At 47.8% G+C, this 19846-nt stretch overlaps 1 protein-coding gene and 1 non-coding gene across 2 annotated transcripts in view; both read left to right on the plus strand.

The window, feature by feature from the left end:
* AIM2 (absent in melanoma 2) overlaps positions 1-19846 on the plus strand; it is a 91718-nt gene that overhangs the window by 36352 nt on the left and 35520 nt on the right. Inside the window, exons 2-3 of the mRNA XM_036922650.2 lie at positions 2861-3096; positions 5513-5604. The gene's annotated coding sequence lies outside the window, so the exon portion shown is untranslated. The remainder of the gene's footprint in view (positions 1-2860; positions 3097-5512; positions 5605-19846) is intronic.
* Positions 3143-3216, plus strand: TRNAR-UCU (transfer RNA arginine (anticodon UCU)). Its single transcript has one exon. It is a non-coding gene; the product is annotated as a tRNA-Arg (tRNA).

Here is a 19846-nt window from a genome sequence, read left to right on the forward strand (position 1 = left end):
TGGGGAAGCCCTGATGGGCCTTGGCTTTATCGGTATGTCCACGTTGCCCTTCTTTAAGGGCTGGGGAGCTGTGAGCCGAATGTCTGTTAGTTGCAGAGAGGGCACCATAGGGCTGATATTACAAAGCACCTTTTTCAACCTCCCTGGAGGGTTGAGGTGGGCCCACCCCGAGGGGGTGACAGAGGAAGAGGGAGCTGGTAGTGGTTAGGGACACTAGAGGATTGTTCATGGAAGCCACTTCTGGAGGATGTGCCCATGATGGATGGGTGCGAATCAGTAGGGCTTGGGACACTGTAGGGACTGAAAGGTGAAAGTATAGTTTATAAAGGTTGTGTTATCGATACAATGACTATTTCAACTGTCTTCCTCCATCTAATATCCCTTAGAATTTAAAACATGGACTGGTTGTACAGGTGCCTTTAGGGAAGCTGTGAGTGGGAACCACAGTAGGTTGTGTTTGTTTCTAGGCAAATGGGAGGAAGTTTTTGGCGTTAATCACATGTATCCTGGCGACGCTTTATGAATGAGATACTGCATGAATATCCACATTTTCTGGGGTCAAAGAGTGGTATGCGATTAGAGGCATGAGTAATGTTTGAGTCACAGATCTTCAGAGAATTAAATCAGTCCAGAAATTTCTTTGGAAGGGGAATGTCCTCACCTTAATGGTTTACATAAACACGAGTGACATACCTAGTTTAAAAGAAGAAAAAGATTGTATTCTTTCGTCAGTCATCTTGAATAGCTTTGCCTCATCTTTCCTGCCCCTTATAAACTACTGCTTTCTTTGATCACTTCCCTCCTTATTTTAAAATCAGGAGCCTAGTTTAGAGACATTCTCTACACTTAGAAGAAGCTTTATCTGATTTGTGGATAATAAAGTGAAGTAAGAGATGTCAGAGAGACATCTCTCACTTGGACAAGGTTCAGAGTGTTTTTGTTGATAGAGATTCTAAGTATAAGAGGTCCTGGAAAGACACTTGATGAGGAGAGGTGCTTTTTGCTAGAGTGGAGAGATGGTTGAAGGGGCGAGGGAAGGATAAAGAAAGAATATTCTACAGGAAGGAGGTAATCCAGGCACTAGAGGCAAGAGTCAGAGGGCATGGGACAGAGGAGGGACCGGGACTCTGCCTTGTACCAGGAAGTCTCAGCTAGACTTCCCCACTATCATTTCTTGTCGCCCTCAGTTTATAACAGGGAAGTGGAAGGCTGTGAAGTCAAATAATTTTCTCAGGTTTTGAAGCAGGTAAGCTGCACAATTTGCTCTTGAAGCTGGATTTTTCTGCTTCCAGAGGTGGGTCTTTGTGTGAACTTGGAAAAGTGGCCCCTTGTTTGGTGGGCAGTAAGGTCGGTGCCTTCTTTCCCCTCAAATGTCTTCAGAGTAGTTCCTGTACTAGGAGTTGCCTACAGGATCCTTGCAGGGTCGGGTGGGGGGCATGTCATTCTTTATCTCTCATCATTGTGTCCCCAGTGCCAAATGAGAACATCGTGCACGATGAAGGGAGCTCCTGGAGGGAGCTGGAGAGCCAGGCCGGGGCTCCGCGTTCAGGCTGTGGGGACCCATGATGTCTTAAGGAGCAAAGAAGCTGCTGCTTCAAGGCCCTGGATGGAGGGCGAGCCCGGTTGGAGAGGCTGCTCCCCCCACATGTCGGGGTCAGTCCCTTGCCTGCTGACCTGACTGCATCTCCTTGATCCTGTCTCTCCCAGGGCTCACTTCGGGAGCTTTATGGAGGGGTGGGATGTGGGAGAGGTTGCAGTTGGAAGTCTTAGAGTTGGAAGGGCCCTTACACATCTTCCAGGCAAAGCACTTTGTATCGTCGTATTGTTCTTCACTTGGCCTCCCCTGGCCTCCCCGTTGGAAAGGGCGATCTTGAGGTAGGAGTCACTTGGAGGTGCCCAGAGTGGGGGCCATAGAAGCACACCTGGAGGGAAGAGCAGGGCGTCTGAGCCAGCGCTCTGCCTTCACGGTCACCTTTTGAGTAGGAGTGGGGCAGTGGGCACTGAATCCGTCTTTAAATCAATGTGCTGTCCCTGGATGGGCTTAGGAATGAAATAGGAAAAACTGAGCTGACAGTGAGGTAAGAGGGACTCAGATTAGATATTCAGAAGGACTGGCATAGTGGAAACAATAACCAACAGTGATTATGGCATTGTCTTCCCTTGGAGGTTTTTAAAAATAGGATCTTTTTTCTTGGATCCTGGCTGGGTTCGGGGGCCCTTATGTGCCGTTACAGAGGATGGTCAGTCTGGCTGTTCTAGAGCCCCTAGCAAGCCCAGGCAGCTGGGAAATCCTCCTTCAGTGAATGAGGCAGAGACCTGGAGCTCAGGAAGGGGAGGCGGGAGCAGGTACTAATGCAGAGCTGTGCGAGGACCATCTGTATTTCATTAGGGAGCCGCTCTTTCCCTCCTCCCTGTATGTACACACGCGCACACACGCACGTGCATGCACGCACACTCTCTCAAACACACACTCGCTGCTGTTCCGTCCCCTCCCTCACCCTCAATTCTAGTGAAGCTGCCGGAGGAACATCACATCAGTCTGCGATCTCTTCCGTAGGCTTCACACATGCGGCTCTCAAAGCCGAGAACTGGACCAGCCTCCTGGAGCCCAGCCTCCCTGCCGGTCTCTGCTGCTGTTCACACTGTCTCTGCACGGAAGCAGCTCCTTTGTCTCAGGGACCGAGGGTTTCCCTGAATCTCCCAGCTTTGCCCAGCCCCTGTCTGAGAATAGCTGGACTGGGGTGAAACCACAGGGAGGGAGAGGGGTGGAGGTGGACATGGCTTCTGTTTCCTCTGAGGGGCTGGGTGCGCTCTGCCTAATTAGCATGAGAATAGGGACTGTCTCCGTCTCCTCCCTCAGGGATGGAGAGGGAAGGAGAGCAGAGGCTGTAGCTCTGTCCTACGCCGCCAGAGATCCCGGGACTGGGGAAATGACCACCTCCACATCCCTCCCATCCTCTGAGGACCCAGGACCCACAGTACCGAGGAAAGCTTGGGTGCAGCCGGCTGCTTGGATCTCCACTCCAGATTTTCCAGCTGTCCCTGTCCCCCCACCGTCAGAGAGCGGGGTGCTGAGATGGCTCGGTGATGCAGAAGGTATGTGCTTTTTCAGTTCTGGTGCTGATGCTGTGTGTGTGGTGAGGTCTCTGTGGCGCAATGGACGAGCGCGCTGGACTTCTAATCCAGAGGTTCCGGGTTCGAGTCCCGGCAGAGATGGTCACCTGGCGGGGGCCTCTTTTATTTTGCATGCCTTCACGCAAGGTTGGTGATTAATTTATCCTCCCCTGGGGGCTCTGGGCACGAGAAAGGAAGCCCCTTTCCCTGGGAATCCTGGACCCCGTTTCCTCCTTCCTTCCCTCGCTCTTCATTCTTTCTCTGTTCCTCCCTTGCTGATTTTCATCGTCTGGTGAAGGCTCCGATGTCTGCTGCATCTCCCTGCTCAGCCTGACAGACACAGTCTTTGAATCCTTTGCTTCATAGGAGAATTGCTTGCACACAGTGACCGAGATGCCAGGCCACCGGTTCTGGGACCACTGTGGTTCCCTCCTTTACCTCTGAGAACACGGATAAGGCAGACCGTCCCATCTACAGATGAGGAGGCATCCAGTTGTCTGCCAAGGTGACCCCCACCTTGCTCAAGGTGGGTCACAGGATGGATGGGGTCAGGCAGAAGATAATTTCTTACTCTGTGGTCATCAGTGTTACTTTGTGTTCCGAAGGCTGGGCTTTTGTGCCAGAGATCACCCCTCACTCCCTCATCTACAAGGTCAGATGTAATCATTATTCTTTGTCTCAGTGGAATAAACTGCACAACAGTACACTGATTACCAGCCACAGACAGGCCTGTCCCCAGAAACGTGATTGTCTTACACTTACATGCACTTTACTGTGAGAAGTTTGTTGTCTTTCCTGTTTGCAGGACATGCTCTGAGGGTTGCATCTGAATGCTGTTTTCATAATTCCCAACAAGCCATCTCTTAGCCTCCATTCACTTCTGCTCTCTTTCCCTGTCTCATCTAATGGGCCACATTCAGCCAGACTGGGAGCTTGGGTAGACAGGGACAGAACTTGGATTTCTATTTTAGGCTGGTCTGGCTCACTCTCCTCTGCCCACTGCAGCCTCCGCCGTATTAGCTAGAGGGAGCCGCCTGGGCCAGGAACTGACCTCCACCTCAGTTGAACCCAAGAAACCTGAAAAGGTGCGACTCTCCCCTCAGCGGCTGAACCCAAGAAACCTGAAAAGGTGCGACTCTCCCTTCAGCGGCTGAGTGCTGGGGGCCGGCATCACCCCGTGCGGGTCTCTGGGCCCACAGCCCAGAGTGAGGCCACGGCCCTGCACCCGAAGGGAGCCGGGGTGAAGTGAGGGGGGCGAACGCACTCACTGCCTAACGAATCAGTGCCGAGCGGTGGGAATTGAGAGGGAGATTGGAGGACTCTGGGTGTTTTTTGCCTATAGGTCATGTGCACATTTGTAGCAAATTGAAACTCAAACTTTAAGTCTGTTAAGTTATACGGCACTTTAAAGAGACTTAAAGTTCTTGCAGTAAGAGCCTTTCTGAGTCAGCTTGGTGGGACATCAATTCAGGTACTAACCATCCTCCGCCAGCCCCATGGGTACGCCCTTTGGAAGATTCTGGTGTGGACCAGAAACTCCTGGGCTGACCCTTCTGGAGCCTTTTTCTTATTGTTAGCTCAGCCTATCCTAGATATGTTTGCTTTAAGCTCTGGCCTGAAAGGAAACATTGGTGGGTGTGTGGGAGGTGGGTGGGAGGGTGGCGAGGGAGTTTAGGGAAGGGACGTGTCATATTTTTCAGCTGTATCCAGAATCTATGTCTTTACTTTCCCCACCTTTCTGCTGCAGTGGGTCTGGGACAGAGTTAAGAGAGGTAAGGAGGTTGTCCCCCTATCACCGTGTAAGGTCAGGACAGGGATGGAGTTCCTTATGGCCCCCTCCACGATTTGCTCAAGTCTAGAAACTTACTAGGAGTAAAGGTTTCATGAAACCGTGGGAGCCGGGCTGAGAGTGGAAACTGGTAGGGGACGTGTGCCCAAGTAGGCATTTATTTGAGATTTGTTTAAACGGTTGACCAGGGTGCAGTGTAGCCACCTCCTCCGGTGAAGTTCTATACCCCTGAGAATCAAAACCCACAGATAATCCCCCAAACCTGATTTTAGCCAATCACTCCTGTTTTCTAACTTGGAATCAGAAGACCCTGGTTTTAGCTGCACTTTTGTCAAATTGCTGAACCTATGTCCATTGCTTATTTATAAACACAAGATTAAATTATCTCTCCTCCAAATGTGGAAATGGATGAGAAAGTCCCCTGTGCAGATCTGTACAGATATACAGGCTGTTAGCTTTGAGGCGCTTTCGTCCCTCGTCAGCATGTGGGAAAGGTGCTCGGCCACATTGTGGGTGGGTGAAAGGGTCTGAAGAGTCAGCCCCTGTCTGGAGCGTCCAGGGTGGCTGTGTGCACTCACTGGGGCTGATGCCAACTTGTGCTTCCCCCAGAAAGAAGACAGGCTGGACTTCTCTAGCTGGTGGAGGCCTTCAGGGGGTGATGGCCCCTCTGTGCCTTAGCAGGGGAGCTTCATCCCAGCCAGGTAGGCAGAGGTCCCTGCTGGCTACACCACTTAAGGGGACTAGAAGCTTCCACTCGCACATCTCCCAGCCTTTACTCCCTCAGTCTCTGAGGGGTGGTGTTTTGGGGACTTGAAGAAGGATCTCACTGGGACTGGGGGAAAGATTTTTCACACTAGCAAAAAATTCCTTTATAGGTGATAAGAGCTTTTTTCTTAATACATGACAAATAAACATTTATAAATATCACATTCTATTTAAAAGACACTCAATATAAAATAGAAATGGGTGGTTTTTTTATGAAGTCACTTCTCTGAAAGATTCAAATGCTTCAGAGGTGCTGGACCTGATCGCTATTTACAAAGTGTACGGGCAGGTTTGTCTTATTTTTTATTGTGTCCTCAGTGCCTGAAATATGGTAGGCATTTAATGGATATATTTAAAAGAATTAATGCTGACTTAGATTGCCTATAAATTATGTAGATAGGGAGTAGGAAGAGACGTGGCTCCCAGTATCAGGAGCACAGGCAGTATCTTCACGCAGCCATTCATCCACTGTACACATATTCATCAGATGCCCACTTTGTGCCACTCTCCATGCTCCAGGCACTGGGTTCCAAAGGCACTTGGCCCTCTTCTCTCGTGGCATGGCAGAGATCTAGAGTAGGGGGGCAAATGATATGAAGGTAGAATTGTAGCTAAAGATACATGCCGGAGGAGCTTAACCGATGGTAAAAAGGTAAGGTGAAGTGTGGGGTCACAGGCTTTCCCAGGAGGTGACATCTGAGAGCCAGGAATGAAGCAGGAGAGATGAGTGGGCGCTAGTGAGAGCTGGATGATGGGCCTTCCGAGCAGAGGCCCGGTGAGAGCTGAGGCCCTGGGGCGGGCACAGGCTTGGTGGCTTCGAGGGCAAGCACGGAGGTCATGAGTGATGGGAGAGTCAGTTCCGGAGACTGGTGGGGGGCACGTCGTAAAGGATGATGTTCCCGACGCTTTCACACCCGACTCTGCCTTGTATGATAAATCTGGCGTTTTCTCTCTTCTCCTTTGCTACCCTGCAGTGAAATTCACAGGCAATAGAAACTTCCCACACACCTAATTAAAACAAGTCAATATGAGATCCTTGCAATATAAGAGAGGAATAAAAGGAAATCCATTTGTAATAAATAATATGTATTTTAATACATAAACACCACACTAGCAGTCCTCCTATTGAAGAGTCACCTTCAATGCAGCAGCTACACACACACACACACACACACACACACACACACACCACACACTATATATGTGTATATAGAGGCCAGGGCACCCATGTTACATGGCTGACTTAAATTATCACAAGGGATGTCATTCATCAGCAGTGCTGCGATTTTCCAAACTGGTGAACGCTGTTGATAAATTTATGATCAAGCAAATTAAATCTTCTTGCAAAGTATGCAGCATTTTGGATTCCTGGATGTTTTAGGAAGTTTTAAATCATTCAGAAAACTCTGTGTATTTATAGTAAAAATGCATTAGACTCTAGGCCCAGATTGCAACAACTGGCTGTTTAGTAGGTCATTTAAAATAAATGCACAACATGGGGCCAAGTTTTCTTTGTGGGAGATGCACCAGCACATGGCAGGACACACGGATCCCAGGGACCCTGCCTCTCTACAGGTAGAGGTGGTCCCCAGCCATTAAGCAAACAGAAACTGCTGCACTGAATTTTCAAACCACTTCCTTGGGGCAATTCCAGACCCACTGGCAAGTGCTGGCATAAGGCTTTGTAGGTCAGGCTTCCCAGTATTAATAAAAGTCATCAGTTTGAGCAGAGGAGTGATGGAATCTGACTTACGAGTTGAGAGGCTTGGCTGTTGTTGGGGAAGAGACTGCATTGAGGAGAGGGGCATGTTTGCAGGTCTGCTGGACCCAAAGCCTTTCGGAAGCAGCAGGGTATGGCACGGTTGTTTTCCGGTGGTGGCGCTGATGCCACCAAAGGCAGACGGTTTCATAAGAATATCACCTGAAAAAGTGATTTTTCATCTCTCTGGGGAGCTGACCTGGCGTGGATCACTTATGTTTAGCCTGGGCACTAGTTATTTTTATTGATTATCATTACAATGGTTGTCAATAGTGAAAATGTTCATTTTGTTTGTATTAAAAGCCATAAGAAGTGGGACTTACTCCCCTGATCATTTGTTCAGTGTTTGTGTCCCTAGTAGTTTCTATAAATCACAACGGGACAAAACGTGTTGAGGCTTCTCGGTGTCCTCCTTGGAAACTGGGATTTCTTTGCTTCTGTAATGGTAATGGTGGGCCACTGGGAACACCGGGGGTGGTTCCGGGGAGGTGGTGAGGCAGAGCGCGTGGCAGCGAACATGGCAGGATGGGAGAGTGCGTGGAGTGGCGTGGACCTGGGTCTCACTGCCTGTCTAGGGGGTGAGTCTGGGAACTTCCTTGATTTCCTCACCCAGAAAATGAGCCAAATAATACATAGAATTAAAGAAGGGGAAATGTAAATGCATCTAGATGGTTATATACATAGCAGGTGCAAAAACACCCCAAACCAAATGCCAGCTTCCTTTGTTTAGGACAGCTATTTCCCCTAGTCTCCTGAAGATTGCATGCCTCGAGCTAGTTTTCTGGAGATCATATGTGAGCATTCCGCGGACTTAGCCATCCAGGCACCACGTGTTTCTATCCCTTGAAGATGCTTGGGCATCATGAGCACCAGGGAAAATAAATGCATCCTCTCCCTTCCATACCACTTACCCCCCATGAGTACTTCCCTCCCCTGTGGTCACTGTGGGGGCCCTGGATGTCTCTCTGGGGCTCTGAGAAGCGAGCCTTGCATTAGGAACAAGGTTCTGCAGGCCCCTGTGGAGAGGGCCATGTGGAGGCCTTCCTTCTGGGAGCGCTGCAGGGCGGTACAGCCAGGCATGAGGGCACGTGTGTCTGTCTAGAGAAGAGGGAAGGAGACTAAGACACATTTCTTGGGATTGGAAGGAGAGGGGAGGCTGAGCTTGGCTGCGGTGTCCCTGTCTAGGGTCCTTTCTGGGAGTGTCCCTGCCATGGTCCCAGCCTGGTCCTAGGCCTCAGAGGCACATCACCTGGGAATCACTAACACCCCCTCACAACCTTTTCTTCCTTTTTCTGCATCCAAGGCTGTTTTGGAGGAGGAAAGCAGTACCATCCAAAATAGCAGACTGTTTAGGACAGATTACATTTGTTTTGAAGGAATAGGAACCTTTTTTTTTCCTTTTCTAATTATGTGCAAACTCCTAAGAGTGCTTTTACATTTTTGTAGGTAGGTATCCCCCTAACAGCAGAGGAGAGCGACTGCTTGCCCCCCAGGTGTCAGGAAACAGAGCCGCAGGTGGTCTTTGCCAAGTACAGCCTTACTTTGAAGTCTTATACTTTATGCTACATTCTAGTACAAATTTTGGGCTCTACTTCATTATGCCTACATTTTTTTAAGTACAAAAATAATTATTTGGCCCCAAATCTTATAGTAAAAGTTATGTCTGGCATGCCCCACATATGGGTGCCTGACATACCCTAGTTGTAAAAGCACAGAAACATGTTTATATTAAAAATGAGTTTGTGACCCCCGAGTATTCACTCAGAGATGAAGGGGGATATAGCCCAGAGACGGGTTAAGTATTAGAAACCTGACAGGGAAAAATATTAATTCATTTACTCATTCAACAAGTATTTATATTTAGTACCTATGAAGTGCTAAGTATCGAGCGAGGTACTGGGATACAGTGATGAGCAGAAAGAGGCAGAGATTGTTACGCAAATACCTGTAACATTGCAACTGAGAATGGAGGAGTGGAGAGATCAGTGGGGCAGAGACAGCTGACCTCTTCAAAGAGGCCAAGGAAAGGCTCTTCCAGGAAGCGTCTCTTGGCCTGAGTCTGAAAGATCAGTAGGAAATAACGAGGCAAAGAATGAAGGAAAGAGCTTCCCAGACCCAGAGGAGCACAAAGGCCTTGCTGTGGGAGGGAGAGCAAGTGGCTGAGCCAGGAGGGGCTGGGGTTTGACTGCAGACAGCAAGGCAGACGGTGCTGTGAAGTGAGACCAGGTAGGAGGCGGGGGGCTGACCCCACAGGGCCTGGTCATAACTGGAGGGGTTTTTGTCCTTTTCTGGAAAACAAGGGGAACCCACTGAAGGGTTTTAAGTCAAAGAATAACATGATTAGATTTGCATCTTAGAAAGATCACTCCAGCCGCTGCTCAGAGAACAGTGTGGAAGGGTGTCAGGGTAGATGCCGGAGCTGAAGCAACAGTTACCACCAGTTCTCGAGGTGAGAAGTGACCTTGGTGGCCCGGGGGAGGATCCTGGTGGTACGGGTAGTAGTGGTGGAGATAGAAGAAGGTGGGCTTTAGAGGGATTTGTGAGCTAAAAGGTACAGGATTCGGTGATGGATTGGAAATGGTACAAAGAAGAGGCAGTTGTCAAGGATGGTTCCAAGATTTCTGGCTTGCTTACTATGGACCAAGATGGGAAACACTGGAAGAAGACCAGGTTCGTGGTAGAAAACCAGGTTGGTTCAGCCTTGAACTTCTAATTTTGAGGTGCTTTTGAGATATCTAAGAGGAGAGGTCAGGTATGTATAAAGTCAAGAGCTGGGTCAGGGTCTAAACTGATGATTTGATTTGGGGAGTCATCTGCATGTTTGTGGAGGCTGAAGCCAAGAGAATGAATGAGATTAAAAGTGCAGACTGAGAAGGCCCCCGGAATGAGCTACGAGGAGCTCCAGCATTTAACAGCAAGTAGTGAAACAGGCAAGCGAGGTGGGAAGAAAACCAGAACATGAGCATTTTTGAAGCCAAGGGAAATGGGTGTCTGCAAAGGGGCTTAACTGAGCTCCTGAGAAGTCATGAACTATTGTTATGAACAATACCCATTCAATTAAGTGACATGGAGGTGGTGGGAGTTGTTTTAGTTTCCATGGAGCATCAGGGCAAGAAACCAGATTAGAGTGGACTGCAGAGGGTGTGGGAAGGGAGGACATTGGGGGAATGCGTACAGGCAAGTCAGAAGTTTGGCTGAGAAGGAATGAGGAGAGGGTGGTGAGCTGGAAGGCACGGGAGCCAGACAAGAACATCTTTTTTGTTTTTCTTATTTTACAACTTTTAATTGTGAAAAATTTCAAATAAAAAAATTAGAATAGCATCATGAACCTCATGGACCACTCACGCAGTCTCAGCAGTGATCTGCTCATGACCAACTTGTATCTCCACCCATTTTATTTATTTTTTGGAGGGAGACGCCTGAGCGTTTTGAAACCCATTGGTAAGGAAATTATTATGAAGGGTAGTTTGAATATTTGGGAGGGAGAGAGAGAGACAGAAAGCGTGAACGATACCACGGTTGCTGGGAAGGCAGGAAGGGAATAGGGTCCAGAGTCATGGTGAGGCAGTAACTTTCTGAAGCTGGAGAGCCAGCCCTTGATTGCCCCGGAGGGAAAGCAGGTGAGATGATGAGGATGCAGATTTGCACCTTTGACACCTGGAAGGTAAGGAACTTGCATCTGATTGTGGAGGTAGCACTGCCGCCTCCCCTTGCTCCTCCTTTTCAATTAAGTGTCAAGTCATCTTCAGAGAGTAACTGGGAAAAAGAGGATGCTGGATGTTTGAAGAGAGCTGGGTGAGTTGCTGCGGAGAGAGAACGGTACTGTAGCAGAGAAATGTGGAATATTTATTAGACGGTGTTAAATACCCATTTGGAGGAGATGGATTGTTCCCGGGAAGCATTCGGGTTACACGCACATACGTATGTATAACCTGTACGTCCGTCTTGTTAATGTTTTCCCCCATGGTACGGTGCTGTTACTCTAGTCCCCAGTAGAGGAATGTGTTTATGCACATGTATGTATGTTTTACAGAGGGTGTGGATTCCACAGTCCCCTGAATGTGTTCAGAATATATATATCTCAAAAGGAAAATTATATTTAAAATTCTTGGAAGTGTGGATGTGTCTAGTTACATTAGTGCACGTGGTTTGCATTAATTGGCTCAGGATGCCACCTGCTGGCAAACGTCCTCAACAGCACCAGCCAGGTTTTCCCAGTGCAAAATCTAAACCTTTGAAAAGTTTGCAATGCCGCTGATGAAATGTGAATTTCCGTTTCTTAGGTACTCTTCTACTTTGTTTATTTGTATCAAAGCAAGAACATTAAAATGTGTTCTTTTCTGATTTAATTTTGGGGCAAAGACCAAGCCTATCCCGTTTTAAGGCCTTTGTTGTCTGTAAACCTCACTTGTGATCCATATATAAAAAAAGGGAAATAGCATGTCAGACTTACCTGAAGTGGCATTAATTAGAGACAGATTATTGTTTAAAGATGTAGAAAGTATAGATGATACAGAGACCGATTTTGTCCAGATTAAGACATGCCTTATTTAACAATCCCTCATATTTGGCACTTCCTATCCCAAATTCTTCTCCTCTAAGATCTTTAACTAAAATAGGTGTTCCTTCACAGTTTCTAAGATGACCCTCCTGGAAACGTGTGCTATAAATGATCTTTTTTATAGTCAGTCTTAATCTGAGTACAATGTCCATTAAAGTTTTTCTCCAAGGTCTTTACATCACACCACTAAACTAACTCCCAGATTCTTGGTTTTCATTAAGTAATTCCTTTCCTTCAGATTAACTTGTTCTATGGGAGAGTTCAGGGGTAAACCACTCTAATTGCTTCTTTTCCTTTGATTCAGTCAATAACTCTTATTATGGTCATTTTACATATACAAATTCAGCCATGATTCATAGGGAATCTAGAGAAATGCCACTTAAGGAATTGAGACATTCACAAGGAAAACAGCCTTCATTCATTTACTCAACCAGTCTTCATTAAATGCCCGTGTGTGTCAGGAGTTTTGAGAAGCACTGGGGTGTATGGGGAACAAGACAGTCATGATTCTGGTCCTTCCAGAGCTTATACTGTGGAAAACTGATGTTGATTAAGTCATCCCAACAAATTCTGGTGAGTTCTCTGCCAGGGAAAGTACAGGGAAGGTCATGGAGTATCGAAGCTAGAGTCATGGAGGTCTCCCTGGAAGAAGTGGTCTTAAACCATGAAGAAAAGAGAGAAGGAAAAGATGCCAGGCACGCTGCAGGACAGAAGCCCAGTGCTGGGAGTCAGACTCTGCAGGGGCTGATAAACCCTTTTAAGGAGTTTAGATTTTTTTTTAATAATGAGTCTAGATAACACACACATAGCTACATTTATTATTTTATTGATAAAAAGACTAACTTCTTGATAAAAAGGTACTTTCATTTCCTTTTGCTTTTTGCCCACCCCTGACTCCCCCATCTCTGGATTTTACTCTAAGAACGAATATCAGTCAGTGGAAGATCTTAAGTGTGTGTGTAGGGGATGTGTGTGACCTCATTCAGATCAATATGTTAGAAAGATTATTCTAGCTGAAATTTGGAAAAGGGAGGGAGGGAAGCCAGATTGGACATTAGTTTAAAGGTATGTGCAGTGTGGCATTGGCTTATATGGGACAGTGGAAAAGGAGAGAAGTGAATGAGTCAGAGAGATATTTAAGATACCGAATGGGTAAGACTTGTTGAAATTGTAAGAGGTAAAGGAAAGCAGATGATTCCTAGCTTTCTGTCTTGAGTGAAGGAGCGAGTGGAGTTGCCTTTTAGTGAGACAGGGAGTACTGGATAAGAAGCAGGTTCTCCAGATGGCCAGAGAAGAAGAGTATTTCCACTCTAGACGTGTTGAACTTGAGATGTCTAAGATGTATAGGTAGATGTGCCTAGTGAGCAATTAGATGTATGAGCCTGGAACTCTGAAGAGAAATCTGGGCCAGAGGTACAAGTTAGCAATGATTGATCTGTTGAGAATAAATTGATGTTTTGGCTGTGGTTGATATCTCATAGCACAGGAGTGAGAAAAAGAATGACTAGAAGGTACCTGAGGAACCTATCATTGAAGGATTTGTTAGCTGAGATAGAAGCCAGCAAACAAGCTGGGTCAGGGGAGCAGGGGGAAAACCAGGAGGGTTGGTCCCAGAGCCAGTGAAAAGCAGCTTTTCAAAAAGCGTGCATGCACCACCACCATGTCAGATGTTGCTTGTGAGGACGATGTTTTCTTTAGACTTTAGTAATATGTGGTCCGGGCAAATGGAGTTCTAGTCGAGTGACAGAGTTGGCTTCAGTGAGTTCACAAGCAAGTAGGGGAGAGGCGGGGAGTGCGTGCGATTAAACTGCTGTGCAGTGGGGTTTAGGGATGCCAGCAGCTGGAGGGAGAGGTATGATGAAGGGAGGGGTATGGTTGATCTGTTTTTTGGAAAGGGAATGGTTGAGAATGTTTAAGTGTGTGTGGAAATTATCCCAGAAAGGAAGGAAGGCTGAAGGGTCAAGAGAGGGAGCAGTCAGTGGACGGCATAGTCCCAAAGAAGGCCCAGAGATAACAATCACAGCAAAATGTATTGTGCCCTTCCCTGCGTGGGAGCCATTCTCAGAGCATCACTCATTTACCTGCTACTCTTTATTAGCATCCCGTTTCTTGAGATGAAGAAACTGAGGCACAGTTAGGCACTGAGTAATGAAGGTCACATGGTAAGTTAGAAATTTGAGCAAGTTCCTGGGCAGAGGATCCCAGATCTTCTGTGAAGTAGGAGTACAAATAATTTTCTGAGAGTGAGCTCAGATGTAGAGGAATCAAGCCTCCGAGGAGAGCGGACAGATGTCGAGGTAATTCTTGTTGCAAGTTGGGGTCACTAGTAGGAAACACTGTTTGTGGAACAGCGTGGAGCATGCCGGTGACCGTTGTTATCGTCAGCGTGTAGTTGTGCGATTTTTCTCTAGCAGCAGCTGCAGCCTGGGGGAAACATGGGAGGAAGCTGGCAGCTGACGTGATTCGAGTTACATTCCGGGGTGTGGGAATGGTGTGAAGGAAGGGCAGAGACAGAGGAGGTTTCAGATACTGGCAAGTGGTGCTTTTCCTTAGAAGGCCACGGAAGTGAAGCTGGGTGTGCAGGGGGGTGAAGTCAGAAGGGAGACTGACGGATGGGGCGGAAGGCAGGCGGAACACCGGAGTGACTTAGTGAGCCAGCATTCTCCGAGTATGGACTATTGGATTGGATTCTTTCAAGTGAATAGAAGAGTCTGGGTGCTTAGAAGCAGAGAAGACTAACAGAGAGGGAAAGGCCAAAGGGAAGAGAAGGCGGGATTATGGACAGGCCACCCAGGTGGACGCAGAGCCACAAAGCAACATGGCAGGGCCTGGGTGGAGGACGCTGCTAATGTGTTTGACCGGGGCCTCTAGGGCTGCTGGTGTTTGGAGGAGGCTGTGGAAGCAGGGAATGGAGCTTCTGTTAGGATGACAGTCAACACTGTATTAGGTCTAAAGCTTCTCCAGGAAACAGAGCCCGTAGGTAGGGGTGTGTGTGTGTGTGTGTGTGTGTGTGCGCGCGCGTGCGCGCACAGAGAGAGATTTATTACAAGGAATTGGCTCACCCAGTTGTGGGGACTGAGCAGTTCAGGACCAGGAGAGCTGATGGTACGGGACCAGTGTAAGTCTGAGAATTGGGAGAGTTCATAGTGTAAGTTCCAGTCCAAGTCCCAATTTGAAAGGCGGGGAAGATGGATATCCCAGCTCAAAAATAGACAAAGAGAATTCTTTCTTGCTGAGCCTTTTGTTTTACCTAGACCTTCAACTGGTTGGATGAGGCCCACCCACATGAGGACATGAGGGAGCATAATCTGCTTTCTTGGGTCTATCCATTCCACCCCCAAACACCCTCACAACACGCCTAGAATAATGTCTGACTAAAATATCTGTGCACCCCATGGCCCAGTCATGTTGACCCATAAAATTAACCATCACAAACACCTTGATTACATGGTTCTAATATATTGGTCTTTAGTCTCCTCAGTTATAAAATGAAGGGTGAACAAGTTATTTCTAAAGGTCCTTCCTATTTTAATATTTGTGTTTTAAAGCAGAATTTCAAGTCTTAGGATGGAAACATCATATTGAAGTTCTTAACTGAGTATAACTCAAATGACACCCTGTGAATGCACAGATCTTAGACTTAGAAACTGATGGTTATACTCAGATTCTGATGAGTACTGTCTACTTACCTGCTTCTTTTTTTCCTGATCATAAACGTTTCGATAGAACACCTTTACTATGAGAACTTCTGATGTGCAGAGAAACTTCTCTGTCATAGACACAGTTCCTGGGCAACGGGCGCCGGTTCTGGGCTGAACGTGGAGTGAGCGATATAGTGGTGCGGCAGCAGTCATCTCTGCGGTGAGGTTCTCATTCAGGCTGATGCCACAAGAGCTCACGCTCAGGGAATGGATTCCAAGTTGTTACCTCAGCCATGAAACCTTTACATTTTGCAGGTGGCCTTTTTAAGTAAGTGCGCTTGAGATAAATAAAGACAGTACTTCTTGGAGACAAAGGCTGGGGATGAGAGGACATTTTGATGTGTGGCACGTGTGTCTAGTCCGGGGTTCAGAGTGACATCAGGGCCCTTGGTTTACATGCTTCGGCTGGAGGAATGAGATGGGGAGGAGTCAGGCGAGTCAGTGCCTTCTCAGAGAGGCACACTCTGTCTTTACTCCTCTAGGAATGTCCTTTCCCACCTTTTCATCTGATGGCTTAGAACAGCCTCTGAAATACCACACACACTCTTCTGTATAGCCTTTCTTTTCCTGTGTGCCCACCCCACACTAGATCAGGGGCCCTACCTTTGTTTGCCGATTGCATCCTGTGTATACCTCTGCTGTGGGGTTCACTGTGCCATATTTCCTTGTCTTCTCTTTCTGTCTCCCCAACACAATGACTGACGCATAAGACACAATAAATTCATTTATACTGTAGTCATTTGATTGTGGGCTTATGATGAATGTGTCATTATCTAGCTTCTGTTGCTCTACCTGGCAACTATTTTATGCCAGGCACTGGGCTCGACTGGGAGAATAATGATAAACAAGACACGGGAGATCCTGCTTCTCATGAAGCCTGTATTCAAGGAGGAGAAACTGACAAAAAGGAAAGCAGCAGAAGGAAATAAATGAAGTGACTGGCATTTGTAATTAGCTTGTTAAGAAGGGACTAAATAAGAGACTGAGCAGAGACTGGCAGGCATCCCTACTGTGGCGAAGAAGAGAGTGGGTGACGCAGGAGGGAATCAGGGAGATGAGTACTCCAGGCAGAGGACACGCAGCGTGGAGACCTGAGTGGGACGGGGGTGGGGTAGAATGAGGCAGGCAGCCTGTGGAGACACGAATGAGGTGATTTTTACAGAGCTGTTGGCCCATGGCTCGGGGCTCAGAAGAGAGGTCTGCAGTGGCGTGAGTAGAGGAGATTCTGCTGTCTTGGGATGGTGCGACGGCAGTACAGTCACAGGAATGTAGGCTTAAGCTTATATTTTAAAGATGAAAATTGATCAGATTTGTTGATGATTTGGGTGTGGGCAGTGAAGGAAAGAATGGAATCAAGAGGGTCTCTGACTTCAGTAATGGATTGCCATGCCTGGATCTGGGGAAATGCAGAAGGACAAACAGATGCTCAAAACAAAGTTGACAGAGTTCCATTTGCATTGAGATGTAAGTTACCCAAGAGGAGGCTCTAGGTGGGAAGCTGGGTATGAGTTTTAAGCTCAGAGGAGCGCAGAGGCCTCACATGTAAACTCGAGGCCTCATACGTAGGCCTGTGGGAGCCGATGCGGGCAGAGAGGGCTCACAAGCTCTTTGGACCTCTAGGGTTTGGAATTCAGGTAAAAGAGGAAAAACCATTAAGGAACACTGAGGTGGCTTTTGGAAGCAAAAAGGAGAGGGACTCACAGAAGCATGGGTGCTGTCTCTGAGAAATTTAGGAGAGAATGGGGCCTGAGGCATCTGCCGAGCTCTGCACGATGTGGGGGGCCGTGGGCGCCTTGGACAGAACGGTGCAGTGCGTGCTGAGGGCCGGCGCTCCGTGTCGGCCGGTGGAGCAGGGGGGGTTCAGGAAGTGCAGGCAGCAGGTGTTAGGAGAGAGCAGGCAGGGGGGTTCAGGAGGTGCAGGCAGCAGGTGTTAGGAGAGAGCAGGCGGGGGGGGGTTCAGGAAGTGCAGGCAGCAGGTGTTAGGAGAGAGCAGGCAGGGGGGGTTCAGGAGGTGCAGGCAGCAGGTGTTAGGAGAGAGCAGGCAGGGGGGGTTCAGGAGGTGCAGGCAGCAGGTGTTAGGAGAGAGCAGGCAGGGGGGGTTCAGGAAGTGCAGGCAGCAGGTGTTAGGAGAGAGCAGGCGGGGGGGTTCAGGAAGTGCAGGCAGCAGGTGTTAGGAGAGAGCAGGCAGGGGGGGTTCAGGAGGTGCAGGCAGCAGGTGTTAGGAGAGAGCAGGCAGGGGGGGTTCAGGAGGTGCAGGCAGCAGGTGTTAGGAGAGAGCAGGCGAGGAGGCAGGAGCTCCGGGCAGGCCTGCTTCGGGGAGACTTAGTGTTGCTGTGTCCTTTATGAGAGACACAGGATAGGTTTATACCAACAACAGAGGGAGAAATTGGAGGTTCAGGAGAAGAAAGGGATTGTTTAAGACTTGAAGTCTGCTAGTGTCGGAGAATAGGTGAAGCTTTGGTGGGGGTGTTTCCCTTCCCGATTGTAGCAGAAGGACAACGAAGGATACGGTGGTGCACACGAGTAGTGGGTTTATAGCTAAGAAGACACGTCCAGGGGCTCCACGTCCAGGGACTTCTATTCTTGCCCAAAGTTGAGTGAACCATAAACTAAGAATGAACGAACAGCGATTGGACCTAGTGTGCGCCTGTGACAGTGAAGCTGGCTTTGCTTATTCCTGAGAGAGTCAGCACCTCTCTAATTTGTCCACGCTTCATGGATTTTTACTTCTTTTTGGCAGAAATGGATTCCTGTTCATCCAGGCGTTTTTGTTTTCCTAACATAGTTTGTAGGGGTAGCCAATGGTTTTTTTATGAGATTCAAAAATCATGCTTTGGGGGCAAGATCAGGCCAGGATGTCTGACTGTGGAACGTGGGACAAATTGATTGTTTCCTTTTATGGAAGGGCTGCTTCTTAGGCTTCAGAGGAGACAGATGTTTGGGGAAGAGAGCACATTTGTGAAACCAGTGCAGAAATGAGGAGCGGAGACCATAAAAGGGGAAGTTTAACTTTTGTCATGTGCTGTGCAATATGTAACACTCATTTCCATCTTCCACAAAACTTTTAATAAAATGGGCATTATTGTCAAGGCTGCCCCTCGTTGTTCATATTGGACTCAAGATAGTGTGGAGTTGAGAGCCGGGGCCGCCCAAGGGGCCCTGTGTGTATTGGGGTTACATTACTTTTCTTATTATAAAATAAATTATACCCATGGATGTGAATAAAATATTTGAACATTTAAAAACACATAATTACAATCATAAAATAAACACTCAAGTTCCATCCAGGCAGCTTCAAAAGAAAACACTGCCAGTTCCTTTGAAAACTGTTGGGTGAACGTCCTCGATTACGTCCCCCTCTCAGCCCCCAGAGGTAACCAGTCAGCCCCTTAGCTTTCTTTATAGTTTTATCTCAAACATAGTTATCCCTAAATAATGCGTTACTTAGTTTTGGTTACTTTGAAATTCACATAAATGGAACATAAACATATTCTTTTGTGTTTTGGTTTCCTCCTCATTACATTTTCTGAGATTTACTCATGTTTGTTAGGTAGTCTGTTTATGTTCACTCATGTGTCATGCTCCATGGTTTGAAGATGTAACAGTGTATGAACACATTCTGCCTTTGATGGATATGTGGTTTGTTTCCAGGTTTTTCTGTTACAAACAGCGCTGGAGAATCTCCTTCTATCTCATGGTATAAGAGTTTTCAGACCGTGTACTTGGGAATAAGGTTGCTGAGTCACAGGTCATATTCCTTGTCAGCTTTGCCAGGGTGGGCTTCGTTGCTTTCTGAAGCGATTCTACCGCTTTCAGGTTGAATTCTCATTACGGATGATACCAGGGCTGCGGCACACCCGGAGGCAGAGACCTGGCCACCCCTGTAGAGACGGCCACAGTGCAGGAAGTGGGTGGACCGTCTCAGGCTAGTGGAATCCTGGCCAAGTGTTTTCCTAATTCATTCCTTCCCTCCCTCCCTCCTTCCCTCCCTCCCTCCCTCCCTCCCTCCCTTCCTTCCTTCGCCCATTCCCAGACAGGAATATCTTTCTCATGGGAATGTGTTTAAGAGGCTTCCCGGAAGCTGAGAATGTCAGAAAACAGGAGATTCAAAGTTAGCAGCAGAAAAGGAAGGGGAGAGTCACTGGCACACATTTTTG

This window comes from Manis pentadactyla, chromosome 19, assembly GCF_030020395.1.
Source record: "Manis pentadactyla isolate mManPen7 chromosome 19, mManPen7.hap1, whole genome shotgun sequence".
Classification (NCBI taxonomy): domain Eukaryota; kingdom Metazoa; phylum Chordata; class Mammalia; order Pholidota; family Manidae; genus Manis; species Manis pentadactyla.